Consider the following 21,014-nt stretch of genomic DNA (forward strand, 5'->3'; position numbering starts at 1 on the left):
CAATGAGTTAGAGTTTATGACCACCACACTGGGGAGCATGGCATCAGGCAGGGAGACATGGAGCTGGAGCAGAAATGAGAAGTCACAACTTGAGACACAAACTTGATACAACCTGAGGCAGAGAGAGAATGGAGGTGGTAGTCAGAATCCATTGAGTTCCGAAAGCTGGCACACATGCCATACCTTCTCTAATAATGTCATATTCCTAGTCTTTCCTGAACAGTGTCCCACTAACTGGGAACCAAGTATTCAAAGATATTAGCCTCTGAGGCCATTTTTATTCAAATCATTACAGGATCCCCTTTCTTTGCAGCTGACTGCAGGAGGATCAGGAGCTCAAAGGTCATCATCAGCCATGGTGACTGACATCAGGAAAGCATGAGGAACACATGAAACTTTCCAAAGAGAAAAGAGAGAGAGAGAGAGAGAGAGAGAGAGAGAGAGAGAATTAAAGAAATTTAGTTGAGTGAGGGAACAATAGAGAAGCCTGTGCAGTCACCATCACCTCTCATCCCCACTCCTGTTTGCTTTTCTCATTTTTTCCGTACATTCTCAGATCTACTGAAATATGGCATAGCGAGTGACAGCAGATATGACCTTGTAGTTTGAATTCATTTCACAAATTTTTGTCTTTTCCTCCTTATCCTCTTCTTCCATTGAGACTGGCTCTCAAATTATACATCAGCCTGGCCCTAACTGAGATCTACCTCCCTCAGCCTCCCCATTGCTGGGATCATGGACTTTTGCTGTTGTTTAGTTTGGTCTTTGAGTTTCAGGGATTGAAACCTGGGCTTTATGGATGCTGGACTAGTGCTCCATCACTAGCTATAACACTAGTCTAAACTACACATTTGCATGAAGTCATGAGCCTCTTCTGTTGTTCTTGCTGTGGACACAATTGCTGACAACCAATGTTATGATGTTCCCATCCTTTTGAAGTTTTCATATTTGTTTTTGAGGCAGGGATTTACTCTATATTCAAGCCTGGGCTGGAACTCACTAAATGTTCAGGATGGTCTCCAATTCCTGGGAATATTCCTTCCTCAAACTCCTGAGTTTGGCGATTAGAGGCAAGAGCCACCATGTCTTTGTCTTTTACACATTTTATTCAAGGCCTTCTCTGTTCCTTCCTAAGGCCTTCTTGAATATTAAAACCATAAAATAATCAGACTATCATCTAGCTCTGCATGAAAATTCTCTGCAGACAGAATTGCATTCCCAACTCAGCAAAGATCAGACATTGTCCTTCATGTCTTCCACCATCCTCTGACCTCAGAGAGAAGGATGAAGGTGACCAGATGAGCACAGCACTGGCCACAGCGTTCAGTGAGCAATGCTGCACTATGAGTGATTCTAACTGTGTACCATACACATTGACATTCATTTCTAGTAGAGGAAAGGGATTCCCATGGAACACAATTATGGAAGCAATATTAAACTAAAGAACCCTGGAGACCTATGAATTTAACTGCTTAAGCTTATTAAATGTAAATATAGATTCAATTTTTGATAAAATAAAAACAACTGTGAATTTATACTCCAGATATTCTCATTCCTTTTCTTGAAGCTAGGCATCACTTCTAGAAACATCTACTTGACAGTAATGCTTCATGGAGGAAGTAGCTGGATATCCCAGGACATCCAAAAGGCAGGTCTCAGAAATGTGAAGATTCCTCCTATTGTAACTTCTATATTGTATTTGTCTTTTTTCTTTGTTAATGGCAGTGACTTCTGGTTCTTTTCATGTAGAGTCGTATGAACTGCAGAAAAATGAGACATATATGTTTTGAGTCAGATGAAATACAAGGTTCAGTCTTATTTGTAACCTAAGCAACAGAAGCATAAGGATAAAGAGAAAGGAATCATGGAGAAGGCTTGTCTAAAGTCAAGGAGAGGCAGATTGCTGTGCAGAGTGAGAGAAGCAACATGAAACATGAGACTTAACAGAGAAATAAACTCTGGAAAACATTGAGAGGAGAGGAGATCATGGTGCTATGGTGTCTCCTTACCCCAGTATTGCTGGACATCCACAAGCCCTGAAATGATGAAAGTTTACATCAATAAGTACAAGCAAAGGAAACAAACCATTAAAGTCCATTTCTTTTCCAGCTGAGTGGAAGGTTTGGAAATTGTGATATAGGACAGAATCAATGATGATTTCCAATCATATACAGTGATATCACAGGGAAACACTATCTGCTCTCCTCTGTCCCTCTACCCACATTCAGAATCATTACTTGCTTCCATATGCAGTCTAGCACACTTAGATTCATACAGGAAACCACAGAATGTAGCTACTCTCACCTTGAAATGCTTGAAGCATGACTTTCAGATCTGGATCTGGGAACGTTCTTTTTTTTGGGGGGGGGACTGTTTTGGGCTGTTTCAGTCTCAAGTTCTGACTCCTAGGAATAAAAAAATTGACTTCTACATCTCAAATCTTTGACTTTTGACCAGGACTGACTCCCTGTCATTCTAACCATAGATGTCCTTGAACTCTCCTGAGAATTCTGAGAAGGAAGAGAGAAGGTAAACTATTAACTGCAGAGATATGAGTAATACTCATGATGCCGCCCACCTATTTGCTGCGTGATGCTGGCAAAGCCTTATTCTCCAAAGCATAGTGCCTTAGCTTCACACTCACAAAACACGTTTCTTCCACTTTCCCTCCTCCTCTCCTAGAATTCTTTTCAATGTGAATTAATGAATATTAAAAAGTCAAGCTGAAGTAACAAATAAATAATCTGTGGGCTGGGAATGATGTCAAATGTACTTAGAAGGCAGAGGGATCTCTGATGTAGAAAGCAACCTGTTCTACAAAGAGAATTCCAGGACAACCAGAACTACAAAGAGGAACACTGTGTGAAACAAACAAACAAACAAAAACATAAATGAGTAAATAGAAACATGGAAAAAAGAAAAGAAAGAAAAAATGGAAGGAAGAAAGGTGGGTTTGGAAGCGTATAAGAAAGCCATCTCAAGAAAGCCTATACTTCAAACACTTTAGTCAATGAGGACACTGTCAGCCATCTTCTGCTTCTTCAATTTCTCTTGTTAAGATGGCAAAATTTGGAAAAAGAGACAGGAAAAACACACTTAGGCTGACATAAGCTCCATATACTAGGATGGATCCTGATGCTGACAGCTGGGATGTGACACTTTGCATACAAGGGTGAGGCATTCCACAGTCTTGTGATGTATGTAGTCTGCCTACAGCTGTTGTTTCACTGCCAAAATATTGTGGCCACAGAGTCAAGTCTCTTTTTTCAAAATCCAAGTGCAACCACAAAGAAAAATCTGGATCTCCTCTATACCCAAGAGAAATACCCAAAATATTCAGGAATTTTTTCCACTATACAACTTTGTGAACATTGCAGCCACAGAGGACATACATTACCTATCTACACTTGTAACGTGCAGATCCAGAACTATGAACAAATCACAGCTATGAGCAGATCACAGAATGAACAAATGATGTGTCCTCTAGGAGTCCAAAAGCACCTGTAGGTTCATTTGCTTCATCCCACTACTGACCTTGCTCAGTAGATCTCCATAACACAATCCCCTAAAAGAGAACCTAATCCATTCTCAATAGTTACAAAATGTCCAGACCCTGCTTTTCTCCTCCTCCTCTTTCCTCTTCCTAGAACTTCAGAATAGCTTTATGTGTTAATTGTGCAAAACCCCAGAGATATTTATTCTAGTTGAATATCAAATAATTCTCACCACACAATAGGCCTATCCTTCCTAATCAGCACAGACATACCTTGTCAGAACATAATTTACACCCTAGGGAGAAGGGAGAAAACACAGTTAATGACATGTCCTTTATGTTCTTGCAAGTCCTGGTTACACTCATTGGCCAAAGAGACAAAGTCAAAAGAGAATCAAATTAGTCACCCATAGTTCCCCAAGATATGATATGAATACAGTGCATGGCTCTTTATTTGACTTATACATAAATTAATAGACTCTTTCTGTCTTATACCACCAGGCATTGGAGGTCAAAGAGGAAGAAACAGTAGTCTGAAAGCTTACATTGAAGCAAATATGGAGACAAAGTGTGAGACAGAAACCGAAGGAGGGGCGGTCTGGAGACTGCTCCACCTGGGTATCCATCCCATGTGCAGTCACCAAAGGTAGATGCTGATGTGGATGCCAGGAAGTGCATGCTGATAGGAGCCTGATATAGCTGTATCCTTAGAGGTCTTCTAGAGCCTGACGTAAACAGAGGCTGGTGCTCACAGCTAATCATTGAACTGATCATGAGGTTCCCAATGGAAGAGAGTGAAGACTGAATGAGCTTAAAGGGATTGCAGCCCCATGGGGAGAACAACAATACCAACCAATCAGAGCTCCCAAGGTCTAAACCACCAGCCTGGGAGCACATAGGAAGGGACTCATGACTCCAGCTGTATATGTAGGGGAGGATGTCTTTGTTGGGCATAGGTGGGAGAGGAGGTCCTTGGTCTCATGAAGGCTGGATGCCCCAGTGTGGGGGAATTCGAGGGTGGAAAGGTTCCAGTTTGGGGGTAAGTGGGGCCACATCCTCATAGAAGCAGAAGGAAAGGGGATGGGACAGGGCGTTCTTGGGTGTGTGGGAAATGGGGAAAGGGGTTAACATCTGAAATGTAAATAAAATATCCAATAAAAAAATGAAAGGTTACATAGATTTTTATGTGCATACTGTTAAAGAAATAAAGATGTGACCTATCGAATGCTACATGTTAGGTACACATTACCTTACTGGAAACTCATATGTATGAGAAGTTCAATTCCAAATGCTTTTAATCATTGAAACAAATCATTTAAACATCCCTCCCCCTTCTGTTTTTCTTCTCTTTCTGAATTGTCCTGGCAGGAAAGAAGTCGATCTAAAGAGATATGTGTGTCTCTTAATTTTACTATCAAACTGTTGAAACAAAGACTCCAAAAAAAAATGGGAATCTCTCCTGAATCTCATATTCAGAGCAGGAAAACAGCACTATATACAGAGGAAGAGCTGGTCTCCTCAAAAGATTTCAAACAGTTGTAATGACTTGTCTGACTACCCCAGAGTGTGACACTGGACACAGATCATAATGGAAGAATGATTGACAGGACCACACCTTGACCTGGACTACTCATATGTGCATATCCTTGGCTCTCTAATTAAACTTTGCTCTCATTTAGAGAACCTGAAGATGCACAGATGGTTTTTTTGAATCACTTCCTCTATTTTCAAAATGTGGCATCCTTTGGGAAATCTCCTTTTTCTGCTTTCCAATATTAATTAGGCTTCTATATATTGGCTTATTGAGGACAGATCTCAAGACCTGACTTGCCAGGTCCATTGTGATATGTTAAATAGGTACTGCAATTTGCTATTTTTCCTAGGTTTGAAATGTAACATTATGCAATAATCCTTGGATGTTTGGATTCCATTGGATATTGGTAGATATATGTAAAGTTACATTCTTAAAGAACTATAAGCCTCTTACTCCCTGAATTTAAGAATTACCAGTAGCTCCTTCAGTTTGGGTAAGTGTCCTAAACATGCCTACTTTCTGAATTTAAATTTGGTGTGCTTTAGACTTCACACAGGTCTTGGGTTTGGTGTCAAAACCAATCTTAGTTCACATGTGCTGCTGCTAAGCTGTGTCCAGAAGACAGTGTTTTCCTTGTAGTCATCCATCACATCTGGCTCTTACATTCTTTCTGTCCCTTCTTCTGCAATGATCCCTGGGCCTTTGAATTAGTGGTGCAGTATCTATGGTCTATTTAGGGCTGGATATTTCACAGTCTCTTGCAATTTTTACCTTGAGAGTTTGGAATCTCACTCTGTAAATGTGCTGGTCTGTAATTACTATGTGGAGAAGGCTGGCCTTGAACCCACCTAAGATTAATTTGCTTCTGCATCCCAGGTGCTGGAGTAAAACGGGTGGGCCAGCAGACCTCGAGCTAGGATAGAAAGCCTGTATTTTCTTTGCATTATTGTGGGCTGCTCATATATATTTATTTTATTTCTGTGTATAAGAATCTCTGAAGTTCGGAGATCACAGGCTATCCCATATGGATTTATTTTATATAGCATAAATAAAAAAGTAGATTCCACAGTAAAAGAAATTTTGTGAGAGAACTAATTATTCTAGATACAAATGAATTCTGATGTGCAAGTTTGTTTTAATGAAGAACTCAGTACATACATGTTCACTGAATCATTAGTATAACAGATAAAATAGTAGGCCAATTGCAGAATTAAACAACAGATGAATGTTTAAAAATGGTATGATCAGCATATATATTAAAATATTAGGCACTTAAAAGCAAGAAGTATTATCATTTGGTAACTTTTCTGAAGTCAGAGAGTTTATCATATTCAGTCAGCTGGAAACAGAAAAAAACCCACAAAATGATATTATTGAAATATATGTGATGTAAACATATTTCATCTCACAATAGTAAATATTAGAATGAGGTTAACAGTGTCTGAAGGCAGAGAAAAATGATCAGACACATTAGTAAAGAGATAAAATTTCAGAATTATGTAATGTGTTGGCTGTAGTTATTGTGTTAACTAGCTCAATTTAGATATAGATGTATGAATCTATCATGAATGTTTTCAGGTATGCTTAAAATAACACAATGGAAAAGAAGCAGTTAGATGATTATGAAGAATTTCTAGAATCAGCAATGTCTACAAGATGATAATTCAGATAAAAAAAAAATTCCTACAGAGGTATTCAGCACCAGACTTTGACATTGAAATAAATTATTTAAAAATTTGATAGAGATCAAATACTACAAACTTTAAACCTCCATAGATAAAAAAGACACCTTTCCTATCAGTAATTGAGAGACAGAGTCAGCAAAAATTCTCTGAGTTCTTGGATGGTACCCCAACCAACAGCGTATTGTTCCACTATAATCAGAGGCAGTGGGGGTACAAGTCTCAAATCATCAGAGGGAGAAATGAACGCTACTAATTTTAAATTCTGGTGAAGTGATTAACTTGACAGTTGAAAATGTGCATCACATATACCCAATAATAGAACAGGGTAATAGTACCCATGATGCAAGAGATCTTTTTTCCAAGGTACAGCTTCAGTATTGATAAATTATTGGCAAACCAATAAGATACCATTTCCCCTTGACATTCATGCATGCAATGATTCCCCAAGCTTCTGAACCTGATTCAGGAAAGACTACAGGAAGAGCTCCCTGTCATCACCAGGAAGAACACAGCAGCAGAAAAGGAGAGCAATGGGTTCCTGTCCCCTGACTCTCAGACACTGGGACCCAGTCTCACCTGCAGCATTGCCATGGTTGAGAGCTCTAACTGATGTTCCACATCTGAGATGAGGTCTCCCACTCACTACATCTGCTGCACCAGCTCATTTTCAGACTCTACCAGTTTTTCATAACATCTTCCTTATCTTTCATCAGCTCCTGAAGCTCCTCATTTTCTTTGGAGTCCAGGAGGTTATTCAGTCTGTTAAACTCTAGCTGAACATTTTCTATATCGCTTTGTATTTGGTTCTTCAGGTATAAGAAAAGAGAGAAGAATTCAGTATGACCAAATGAGACCAGGAGATTAAAAAAAAAAAATACTGCTCTGGGTGGGGAGCTTTTACAGGGAATTGAACTTGGGAAAGGGAATGGATTCTTAGGGAAGCATGTGTTTCCTGTTAATGTCTGTTCAGTACATTTCAAAACAAGTATCTTAGGTCACCTTTACTGAGGCCACATGAGCCTAAGTGGGATGACTGGATGTGGCTCAGTTTTTAAATAGCTGTCTAAGATACTTGTTCCTGCCTTCAATCATCCTCATTCCACCTGTGAACCCTTAAGAGAAGCTAAACCCTGGAAATTGAACTGTCCCCCTGTTCCCAAGCAAATTTGCAACAACTGGAGTTTCAGAAGCTACTATAGAGTAGGAACCAGCAGTCATTCTGACCAAGCACTATCCATGGTGCTAACTCCTCACAGAGCCCAGCTCAGTTGTGATACATTAACTCTGCATCTCCAGCTCCAGGAGAACCAGTAGGGAGGAGTAATCAAAGCCTCATGGCCTCATCAACTGCTGGGAAGTAAAGACACCAGGAACTTCTTGCCCAAGTCCCTCTCAGGTTTGAGGCTGACTCCCTTAGGAAGGGTCCCCACTTGTCTTCCACTCAGCTCTCTGCTGTTGAAGATCATCCTGCCATTCATCACATCTTTTCTAATTTTCTGTCAGCATCTGCAGAGTTTCCTGCAGCTCCTACTGTGAGAAAGGAATTGTAGCAGAATCAAGTTGTATGATTACTAGGACTGCTGTTCCTAGGCAAAGGCCAAGAAACTCTTCTGGAAAGACAAGAAGCCTAAGACTGTTCTCTTTTTAAAATCTTGTGTCAATATTTACATAAATATAGTATGTAAATCTTAAAAGTCTAAGGCTTAATTGATTTTTGTATTTTATACTGACCTCCCCATACAAAGACAGACATCTCCCTAAGTCAATCATCCCACTCAGTATAAACCTTTTACTTTTCTTCTATCATCAGAGAACCAAGAAAGTTTTGTTAGTTTTCTGATCATAAGTATATACATACATCGCAAGTCCTACAATGTCATATTTGACACCTGTACTTTAGAAAACAAAACAAAAACCAAAACAAACCAACCAAACAAGCAAACAAATAAAAAGCCTGTGTCAGGTTGTGTAGCCCTGGCTTGCCTGTAGTTACTCTGTAGACAAGTATACTCCTGAGACTCAGAGATCCATGAGTATCATTTGCCAGAGCTCTGGGATTAAAACCTGCACAACAACATTGGCCACATGAATATTCTTTATTCTTTTCCTTTTTCCCCCTTTTAATTGCATTTTTTGTAAAGTTTCCATCTTTCACTGAAAATAGACTGTTCATACAATATATATTTTAAGGTATCTTTTTAAAAAAAATTCTTATTTATTCAAGTATATGAGTGGTCTCTTTGCTTGCATGCCTGCATAACAGAAGAAAGCGTCAGATTTTATTACATACAGCCGAGAGACACCATATGGTTGCTGTGAATTAAACTCAGGACCTCACAAGAACAGCTAGTGCTCTTAAGTGCTAAGTCATCTCTGTAGCCCCATACAATACATTCTGATTAAGTTTTTGCCTCTCATTACTCCTCCTAGTTCCTTAGCACCTCCCCTGACCTCCACACCCTTGTGTGTCCTGTTAGAAAACAAAGAGGCACCTGCTCTCTGCAGCACTTGGGAGAGTAGATCCTGTACCCTTCCTGAGCAGCACAGTAGAGCTGATCCTCCTGGCAGGGGACTGGGTGAGCTGACCCAAGTGTGTAAGCTGAGAGAGCTGGCTCTGCCACTTTTCTGCTGTGAGGTGGCATGGACAAGGGAGAGACAGCCACCCCATCCCCCAAATACACACCCCTTGATACCTGTTGGAAACCGGAGAGTTGTCCCAGAGGTCTTCAGAGCAGGAGAGCTGGCCCTGCTCCTCATTTGCTGCAGTACTTGGGAGAGGAGGCCCTGCACCTCACTTGGGCAGCATAGTAGACCTAACCCTGATGATGAGGGCACCAGTGAGCAGGCCTTAAAGGTGTGAGTGTGGTAGAGCAGGCCCTGCAACTTGTCTGCTGTGTGACAGCATAGGCAATGGAGAGATGCCCACCCCCAACCTCAAACCTTGACACCTACATTAGGCAGGAGAGCTGGCTTTGTGTCATGGGAGCAGGAGAGCTGATCTTGCCCCTCAATTGCTACAGCACTCAGGAAAGTTGGTTTTGCACCATGACTGGGCAGCACAGTAAAGATGGCCTTGGTTGTGGGGGCTACAGGTTAGTTGGCCCTAAGGGTGTGAATGCAGGAGGGCTCTCCCTCTTGTCTGCTGGGCAGTGATGCAGACAAGGGAGAGATACTCTCCTCCCCTTATCCCTTGTCTTCTATGGCAGTTAGGAGAGCTGGCATCAGGGACATGAAGCGGTGGGAACTGGTCATGTCTCTCACCAGCTGAAAAACTTGAGAGAGCAGGCCCTATACCTCAGCAGGGTAGAGCTGATCCTGGTTACTGGGATGCTGGTGAGTGGGCCTCAAAGGCAAGAGAGAGCCTGCAGGCTGACCACCTCAGATATTACTCAATCCAAGACCCAGGGCTTAGAATTGCCCCACTGAAATGTGTACCCTATCAATGAACTGCTAGAGCACAAGAAGGGACCAGTCCTACAGATTCAAAACGACAGAATCACTATGACACAGGGCAACAGCAGGATATCTGAGAGGAGTCCTAGTGAGGTTCTAGTATTGATAATGTAACAAAAGCCAGAGGACTCAGAATAGACCAATGACTCATGACAATGAACATTTGCAAGCAAAGAACTGTGGACTAAAGGGTATAGGACACATACCCATAGGACACAGTGTGACAAACTACAGCTTTCACAATGACTCTTTTTTTCACTGTTAGTGGAGAGATTGCAAGGACGAAGGCAGGTATGAAAGGAGGTGGAGATGAGTGGGGTTGGAGTACATGATGTACAATTCACAAGGGACCAATAAATAGTTTAAAAAAGGAAAAAAGAGACATGTAGAAATAACAGAATAAAAGAAAACATATTAAGAGAAATAGAAAGCAAACACATTGGAATATGATAAACAAACTAAATAAAAGGAGCAAAAAAAAAAAACCCCACAAAAGTACCTATAGATTCAGAACATAAATTTTGAACACATGGGAATCTCATAAAAACTCAAGCTATGATAAAAAAGCAAAGGACCTAAGGTTCTAAACTGAAAAGGGAAAAAGAAAGCCCTGACAACATTATCAGAGAAAGAACATCCTAATAATGGCTCAGAGCATTTGTCTGGCTGTCAGTCTATTGCTGGGCATGGGACTTTCTGCGGGGCGCCGCCTCGTCGAAAAGGAGAACGCCACGCTTCAGGATTCTTCTGGCAGCATTTTTATTACAGCTCTTTTAGTGTTACAGCTCTCTTAGATGGTAGTGAGGCGAGGGACCCCAAGCCCCAAAAGCTTGTGGCTTATATAGCGCTTTAGGAGATGTGCCGCACACTCATTGGCTCTTATGATGTCGCCAAATTAGCATACTGGTTTTCGCGCCTTGCGCAGGCGCACATTCAAGCAAGCCTCGCAAGAAGAACCAGGAAGCAGGAAACCGGCGCCATCTTGCTATGGCGGACACGGCTCCTAACATCTGCCCCTTTTTTATTAAATTGCTGCAACAATATTCCAACTGTTATTTCGCCGATCAAGCCCACTGTTCTAGCAGTAAGGCGTTCAAGGCAGTTAAACAGTTGTGAGACCCTCCACACTTATCTCCCGTGCAATGGGAAAGCCAGCCCTGGGAAGTGTGGAGGACTACCACTCAGGATTCCTGGTGCAATGGGAACACGAGCCCTCAGGGTATCCCATTGAATGATAGTGTCTCATTGTTTAAGCATATTCAACCAAGCTTGAGGGGATGTTCCCTGCTCTAAGGCAAGCAGTGCTTGAGTGATAAGTACTTTATCTCTACGATGTTGTTTTTTAAATTTGCAGAGCAACCAGAGTGTGATCAGCACTCCCCCAAAGATCATACAGCCAAACATTCCCACCCCCACCCAATCCTTAAAAAAGGAGAAGGCGGACGTGAGCCAGGAAGTGAAGTCTTCAACATCAATCGGGTTTATTCTGGTCCCATTCAAAACAGCAATCGTGAGCAGGAGTTCTTCTTGTAGCTCCTCAGCCTGTTGTGACCAATTTCCTTGTAAAAAATTAGATAATTTAGTACTTTCTGTAAAAGACTCATTGTTATATTTCAAGGGTGTGATACACATGTGTTTAGTATGACTTACACAGCTTACTTGAAGAATATCAGCAATTTCTTCCATTTTGCTTTGTAATAGATCTATTCGCTGATTAGCAAGCAGTATCCCAGAAATCAAATGGCTATTCATTTTATGCTGTTTTACCATAACATCTGCCGAGGCATTCACTATATTATTTATTGTTTCTGCTGCTTGAACTTGATTGGCTAGGGCAATACCCGCAGTCACCGCTGCAGCAGCCGACATTGCAACGGCCGTCACAATGGCCGCCGTGATGCCAAAATCTCTCTTTTCTCTAATTAAGGAGATTATTGGAAATTTATCGGGATCGGCATCCACCGGTATAGGGACAAAAGTCGGAACCCGCACCAGCAGTGCTAAAGATGCGGACCCATTCCAGCATTCTGTCAAATGGCAGGTGACATTCGCACAATCTAATATGCTGCTTTTATTTTTAAATTCTGCTAAAATAAAAAAGAAGGGAGCCGAAATACAAACTGCTGCCCTTTTGGCTGAATAATTTGCCAACAAGTTATTATATTTAATATCATTCAATATCACTGGTATAGTATTAGTTCTGGTTGCTGATACATTCCAAATGTCATGTTGTGACTCACCTAGAGTTGCAAAGGCTGATAAACTGGTAGCAGCCCCCGCTAAATTTGTCAACACCCATTGATAAAATGGCCATTCGTTTACCTTCCCTGTTTTATTTCCTGTCATAGCCATCCTTTTTAGAGGTGGCGATAAGGTGAAGCCTCGAGATACTTCTACCTTAGGCATCCTTTTAGATTGGCAGTGCGTAAACACTGGTGGAAATGACTGATCTGGAGGGCACCATGGCCACACTCTGACATTAGTGGCATTATTGGTTTGCCAATATGATCGTTCAAGTATGGTTACCTTACTTTTTAGCAATAATGTAGTGATATTCACAGGGGACTGTTTTTTATTAGATGTATTTCCACTGGCCTCAGATTGTCCTGCCACTATGTTATTGAGTACCTCGAGCAAGACACCAGTGCCTATTTGGGAATCTCCAAGTGGATCAATCCAGTGTCCCAATGTAGCATTGCGAAGTACAACGCATGGGGTCTCTGCCCTGTTTGTTATGGTGAAACACAAGGTATCATTTAATCTAAATTTTGATGCATTATACTTGACAGTCTCTTTGTTTAAAGGTATGGCACATGGTGCCTCCAGCTGACAGCTCGATGATGTAAACATTGGCAGTACTTTAGAGTGGGAATGTACTGGGATGGGAACTGGCCATGATCTTACCACAGCCCACAATGGTATACTTATCGCTCTCTCAAGCAGGCAGATCATCAGCAGGATCTTTAGCATTTTCTTCAGGGGTTGGTGAGTCCTCTTTCACAGTTCTGGTCAGTCTGCTTGGTATCCAGATTGGATTTTCTTGATCCTGTGGGAAAACACAGATAGCTCCCTGGGATCTCACTAAAACTGGATCCGGGCCCTTCCATTGGTTAGTTAAGATATCTTTCCATTTAACATATTCTTTTTGAGGACTTGGAGCCACATGTCTGTCAACAGCAGATTGTCCATCAGAATCCAGATTTAAAAAATTTAAGGTAAATAGGGCTAGGGAGATAGATGTCTTAGGTCCCATGTTGGGGGCTATTCCTCCCTTTTGTTTTTGTAAATAAGTTTTCAACGTGCCATTGGCACGTTCCACAATCCCTTGTGCCTGAGGATTATATGGCAAGCCAGTTATATGACGGACACCAAGCCTCAGACAAAACTGTTGAAAAGTTTTAGATGTATAAGCTGGTGCATTATCAGTCTTCAGCTGAAGGGGCTTGCCCCAAGCAGCCCAGGCTTCAAGACAGTAATAACATGTGACACTTTTTCTCCCACAAGGGGGGTGGCATGAATGATGCCAGAGCATGTATCCACAGATACATGAATAAATTTTTGTTTTCCAAAGGCATTGCAATGTGTAACATCCATTTGCCAGATATGAAGAGGTTGCAGACCTCTGGGATTGACCCCTATAGAAGGAGAGGGTCTGAATTCTGCACAGGAGGTACATTTCAGAACAATATCTCGTGCTTCTGCACGAGTTAAATGAAACTTTAATCTTAGGGTATTAGCTGGTACATGATAGAGTTTATGGAATTCAACTGCGCCTTCTAATGGCGAGCTTACCCAATATAGGTTTTTAGTGGCTTTATCAGCAATAGCATTAGCCTGAGACATAGGCCCAGGAAGCAATGAATGTGCTCTCATATGTTGAATAAAAAATGGGTGACACCTATTGCGAATATGGTGTTGAATATCTTTAAATATCTCAGCAACCATGCTTTTAGGGTGGATAAAATCAGCCACTTCTAATTGTTTAACAGCTCCTACAACATAATGCGAATCTGAAATTATGTTTACAGGCTCCGAAAATCTTTGCAACACTATCGCTACAATAGCACATTCTACTAATTGGGGAGATGTATAATCAAACTGAATTCGAGTAGGGACATTATTAACCACATAACAACCAATGCCTGTCTTAGAACCATCGGTATAAATATCCAATGCTTGATGAATAGGATGTGTCTTAGTAACTTTGGGAAATATAAATGAGTTAGAAAGAGTAAATTGTAACAAGGGATGTTTAGGATAATGATTATCAATATTTCCAGGGAATGAGCATTTTAAAATTGCCCAAGCATCTTGAGATGCACATAAAACTTGAATTTGATACATAGTATAAGGACATACAATTGTATTAGGATATTGTCCAAAATGCATCACGGACAGCTGAAGTCCCTTTAAAGCCAATTCTGCAACTAAGGTAGGATAATAGCCTAAAGTCTTTCCAGGAGAGCTATGTGGGTGAATCCATAGCAAGGGTCCCTCTTGCCACAGTACTGCAGTTGGTTGTTGAGGAGAGGGAAGAATACATAACTGGAAAGATAATTCGGGGTTAAGTCTATCTAGTTGAGCATGTTGTATGGCCATCTCTATTTTATCCAATACTTTAGACGATTCAGGGGTCAAAGTTCTCAATGAAGTAATGTTAGAATCTCCCTCAAGTATTTTAAATAAGGGTTGAAGTTCAGTTGTAGTTAATTTCAAATAGGGACGAATCCAATTGATATCCCCTAGTAACTTTTGAAAATCATTTAATGTTTTTAATTTATCTCTTCTAATAGTAACCTTCTGTGGTTTAATATACTCAGGAGTAATTATCGCTCCCAAGAAATTTCCTATCTCTCCTTCCTGAACCTTTTCAGGCGCTATAGATAGTCCTTTCTGTTTTAAGGTAGAAACTAACAGAGAGAACGCTTGGTGTAAAACTTCTTTGTTATTAGTACACAAGAGTATATCATCCATAAAATGACAAATTCTAACCTTAGAAAACTGTTTTCTAACTGGTTCAATAGCAGAAGAGACATATATTTGACACATAGTGGGACTATTGGCCATGCCTTGTGGCAGGACCCTCCATTGATATCGGTGGTCTGGTTCCTCATGATTAATACTTGGGAGAGTGAAAGCAAATCTAATTTTATCCTTAGGATGTAAAGGTATAGAGAAAAAACAATCTTTAATATCTACTATTATAATCTCCCAATGTCTAGGCAAGGCTGTCAGCAGTGGCAGACCCTTTTGAATTGATCCTAATAATTGCATCTGATTATTAATAGCTCTAAGATCATGTAATAACCTCCATTTACCTGATTTTTTCTTAATCACAAATATAGGCGTATTCCATGGTGACTGAGAACTCTCCAGATGTCCTAGTTTTAGTTGCTCTTTAACTAGAGCTTTTGCAGCTGCTAGTTTTTCAGAGGTTAACGGCCATTGAGGAACCCATACAGGTTCCTCTGACAACCAAGGTATAGGCAATGCATCCTCAATGGCCCCTAGGAAAAACCCAGCCCTTTCCTGTCTTGTTTTTCTGTAATAGAAACAGGGCTGGTCCTGCCTTGTAAGGCCTTCCCCCATCCTTTTCCAGGGACACACCCCATTTCTTTCATCATTTTTTGACTCTGTGTAGAATAATCATTAGTGAGCCTAAATTCCAATTGTTTAAGGATATCTCTTCCCCATAAATTAACTGGAAGTGGCAAGACATAAGGAACAACTGTCCCTCGTCTGCCTTCGGAATCTTCCCAGTGCAATACTCTTGCACTAACATCAGGAGCAGACTCATATCCAAGACCTTGTAAGGTTTGTGAAGAGCTATTAACAGGCCAGTTTTTTGGCCACCAATTGGTAGAGATAATGGTAGTATCTGCTCCTGTGTCTAGGAGGCCTGTGAAAAGCCTTCCTTGAATTTTCAACTCTAAGGTGGGGCGTTTATCTAAATCTAATGAAATAAATACATTCTGTCCTCCAGAGGAGCCAAATCCCTTCATGCCCCTAGTTAAACCTTTACTAGGAAAGAATGAATGTAAACTAGGGAGGACCAATAGCTGTGCAATTCTATCACCAGGAGCTATAGAGCTAATCCCCCTTGGTGATGAGCACATGATTTTTATTTGTCCCTCATAATCTTGATCTATGACTCCGGGGTGAACAATTAATCCTCTCAGAGTCGTAGATGATCTTCCTAGCACTAGTCCTACTGTATTCTCAGGTAAGGGTCCTGAAAAATCAGAAGGTATAGGCTGACACCCCATGGTAGGTGTTAGTACTGCTCTGGCGGTAGCACAGAGATCCAGTCCTGCCGAGCCTGACGTGGCTCTCCTGATTGTCTTATCCTTTGATGTTGTTGAGGGTTGTTCTGTAGGTTCTCTATCGCCCCATACATTTGTGGGCCCTGAGGGTGTGGGCCCCGTTGCCCGTTTTTTGGCAGAGGGGAAATTACACGTCCTCTGTCGTCTTTAACTGATCTACACTCATTTGCCCAATGTTTTCCTTTATTACACCTAGGACACATTCCAGGCACCTTTGGACGATTGTTATTAGTAGTGCCAGGTGCTCTACATTGTCTTTGTATGTGTCCCAGTTTTCCACACCTGAAACATTTAACATTAGAGGTCCTCTGAGCTGCTAAAACAGCAGCTGCCAATCCAGCATTAGATAGAGGTCCTCCTATTTCTCTACAAGCCTTCATCCATGCATTTAGTCCTTTTCCTTTCCAAGGTGTAATAGCATTTCTGCATTCTCTAGTACACTGTTCAAAAATTAGTTGTTCTATGAGAGGTATGGCCGTCTCAGGTTCTCCAAAAATCCTTCCTGCCGCCTCCATCATCCTAGCCACATAGTCTGAGAATGGCTCAGTGTTCCCTTGGATAATTTTTGTCAAGTTTCCTGAAACCTGTCCTTTGTTAGGTAGGCTTTTCCATGCTTTTACTGCTGCCTTATTAATTTGCTCATATACCTCTACAGGGTAGGCCGTTTGATTGATAGCCCATTGTCCCTGTCCTGTAAGCATGTCAAAGTTCCATTGTGTATTGTCCCTGAGCTAAATTTTGTCTTGCCTGTGAAGCACAAAATTCTTGAAAAATAGATTTCCAATCTAGATACTGTCCCATAGTCAGGCAAGCCTTAACATTATTATACCAGTCATCTGGTGTCATGGCACTGACCACAAGTCTTTCTATTAATGCCTGAGTAAAAGAGGCATTGATTCCATAAGTCTGTACTGATTCGGCTAGCGCTTTTAATTGTTTTAAATCTAGCTGTGAATGTTGCCTGGTTTGGTTAGCATCTTCCCATACAGGAAAGGCTACTCTTATCTTTTTTCTCTCCTTAGCTGTACTAAGAGAATTGGACGGTAGTCCTTCCTGTCTCTCTTTTGTTTTTTTCTTTTTAACTCTAACTACTTCCTCCAATGGTGGGGCAGATGGGGCATACCCCGGTGCATAAGGCGAATCCAGCCCGTATCTTTCAGACTCATAACGAGCTGCTTCTTTATCTAACTCTGCCTGTTCCTCAAGATCTAACACACTATCAGAGGATGAGGTGTAGGTATCCTCTGTATCTTCTTCGTTCCCCGTGGACGTCTCCTCAGAGGCGGAGTCATTAATTCTTAAATTCTGAAACTCAGTTAACACTGGGTACAACTTTTTCTTAGGCCCTTTCTGTTCCACTTTTGTAGCTACTTCTTTTTTAATTTCTTCTTTTTTCTTCATTCTATTCTTAGCGCTCTTTTCCTTTTCTGCTTCTGATAGGCTATCCTGGTGTTCTGCCAAAGCTTTTTGTCCCTCTCTTACCTTATCTTGGCATTTTGCATCCTCTATACAGGCTCTAACCATTTTGTACAGCGGCCATGTGCCTGGTCTTAACTTTCCCTTCTCCTTTTCATTAATCAAGTCTCCGCCGAGCTTGCCCCAGGAGCCCTTTGACAAGGACCCCGTGGATACAAACCAGGGAGCTACTCTATCCACATCTTGCAGAAAATTACACAACACTTTCTCGGGAACCTTTAAACCATGCTCACGCAAGAACTCCTGCATTGCTGAGAGAAGCGGCTTCATTTGGTGGTTATCCATACTGCTTAGAGGGAACGAACTTGCACAGTTATCTACCTGTGACTTACAGCTCCTGAATACACGGAGGGCAAGTACACTCCTTCCCTTGTGTATGGCAGTTAAGACAGAAGCAGAGCACAAGAACTACCACGGCCCAAACGGGGATAGCAATAGCAAAATAGACAGGATCCACCATACCTTGCAGAAAAGCGTCTAGACCTCTCGCGCAGCCAGTTCTGAATCCTCTGTTGAGCTAACAGGGTCCCTCAAAACTGGATAAAACTCCGAGACGTTCGGCTTCGACTCCCGGGTTTCGTTCACCAGTTGCGGGGCGCCGCCTCGCCGAAAAGGAGAACGCCACGCTTCAGGATTCTTCTGGCAGCATTTTTATTACAGCTCTTTTAGTGTTACAGCTCTCTTAGATGGTAGTGAGGCGAGGGACCCCAAGCCCCAAAAGCTTGTGGCTTATATAGCGCTTTAGGAGATGTGCCGCACACTCATTGGCTCTTATGATGTCGCCAAATTAGCATACTGGTTTTCGCGCCTTGCGCAGGCGCACATTCAAGCAAGGCTCGCAAGAAGAACCAGGAAGCAGGAAACCGGCGCCATCTTGCTATGGCGGACACGGCTCCTAACAACTTTCCTTAAGAATAGTTTATTTCCCCAGTGTGACTCCTTTAGAGAAAAGCAATTTTTCATTTCAAGTAGCTATCAATTACAAATTGCTTCCAGGATGGGGTGGGTCATATTCCACTTCTCCTTCCTGTTCTAGCATCTCATCTGATACAGCTCATTTCAGGCCCTGTGCATGCAGCCACAGTCTCTGTGATTTTATATATGATCTCAGGAACAAACAACAGAAAACAAAGATCAAGCATGAATTTGCTGCTGTTTCTTATTATGGACAGCTTCCACTCCTCCCTGATATTTCAGCTGCCAAATGTACATGTTCTTCATTGCTGTGTGTCATGTGTTTATTAACCCCATTGTTGCAAGTCACTAGACAGCATGTTAGGCCCTTTGAATGAATCTGACATTAACATTGAATGGATATTAACAAAGTATGAATCAACAGATGTTCTTCTGATGATTTGGCTTTCTTGGACATCAATTCAATTCAAATAAGCAGTTCCAAAATAATTTTTTTGTATTTTAATAGTTGTAGTCCAGGCATATTCTCTTAATAAGTGGAATAAATCACCATGTCTTTTTAGGAGTCAGAATGTAAAAACGTATGTTATGATATATATAGTTCCAAGTCTATAATGCTTAGGTAAGTATCCTGTCAGAAAAAGTGGAAGTTTTCCATCTGTTACCATTTTATGCTTTGTTTCCTATATCCTCCTGCTTCTTATCCTGTACTCATGGTCAACCTCTTCAATGAGAGCTGTCTGGTGACTGTGGTGCTCTTGAGATCTCTCACAAAGCCAACAGATGGACATTATATCCTTCACACAGACGATCCGGAGTTTCTCTCCATGTTGTGCACAGACATTCATCTTCTTCTCCGCTGGGATGGGCTTGAACCCCTCAAGCCTCTCTACTATGTTGGTCACATGTTGATTAAGCCTCGGATTCCCAAATGGGTAAGGAACTTGACACACAGGACAGTTGCCCTCACCTTCTATGTTTCTATTAGACTCATAGTTCAGTGTGGTGCAGGTTTGGTAGAAGCTGTGGTTGCAATTAGTACTCACAGGTTCCTTCAGGAGCTCCAGACAGATAGGACAGGTCACTTCCTCCTTTTTCATCTCCAAGACTGATGAGGCCATAGTTGCTGTCTTGACTCCTCACATGTCTGCATGGGTGGGTGACTGTGTAATATGGATAGGGAAAAGGACAAAGTAAAAAGTGAAGAATCAGAATAAACCCTGTTCAGAAGTCAAGGAAGGACCACAGCTGCAGTTCTCTATGATGTTATGTTAGCAAGAGATAAAGTTGGGACAGGATCTGGATTTCAAACAAGTGTTAGTACATCTGTTAAGGCTCTTTTGTCAAGTTAAAATTACTTTTGTTTTTTCTACAGTATTTAATGTAAGTTACATTGATTGTACACTTTCTAATTGTGTTAGTGTGTTGAAACACTGCATGTCAGTTACAGAGGTCTATAAACCAGCTTTTGTTTTATTGCCCTGAATATCACAGAATCTTGGTCTTCTGAAAAAAAAAGCTTACAAGTACTGGAAGAAGTGAGTCAGGCTTTAAGCAGAAACAAGAGGGTAGTTGGCTTGATTATTGCTGATATAACAGCTTTAATTACATTATTTGCTAGTACCACTGCTTCTGCAATTCCTTTGACACAGAAGTTAAGACAGCTACTTTTGTTAATAATTTAGCAAAAAAAAAAAATGTTACAAATGTGTTGAATATATAAGAGGATTTAGATAGGCATTTGGAACAATGGATTGATGCTCTTTATCCTATTCAAATTATTGGAAGGAGGTTCCGAGTTTAAGAGTAAGGAATGGCAAATACCATTGTGTTGGGAGCCGACTCCTAGCCGAAAGTGGCTATCATCTTTGAAGCCATCTCAGGCCATATACCCTGACAAGAGACTTGTTTTCAACAGCCTACAACAGCTGAACACACTCTGATAAATATCTTGTTTTCCTCACATATCTTGTTTTGCTGTTTAGTGCCACCAGCTGCAAGGCACACGTGATATCCACGCTGCTGAGTGCATGTGGTCTCCTCACTGCTAGCTAGGTGCACATGCTGCTAGGTGCACGTGGTCTCCTCACTGCTAGCTAGGTGCACGTGATATCCACGCTGCAAGGCACATGACG

The 21,014-nt window shown here is 41.4% G+C and overlaps 1 pseudogene; it reads right to left on the reverse strand.

The window, feature by feature from the left end:
* Nucleotides 1–1,567: 1,567 nt before the first annotated feature.
* LOC114633555 lies at nucleotides 1,568–20,003 on the reverse strand (annotated as a pseudogene).
* Between the last annotated feature and the right edge of the window lie 1,011 nt (nucleotides 20,004–21,014).

Source organism: Grammomys surdaster, unplaced genomic scaffold, assembly GCF_004785775.1.
Source record: "Grammomys surdaster isolate TR1022 unplaced genomic scaffold, NIH_TR_1.0 693, whole genome shotgun sequence".
NCBI classification, from domain to species: domain Eukaryota; kingdom Metazoa; phylum Chordata; class Mammalia; order Rodentia; family Muridae; genus Grammomys; species Grammomys surdaster.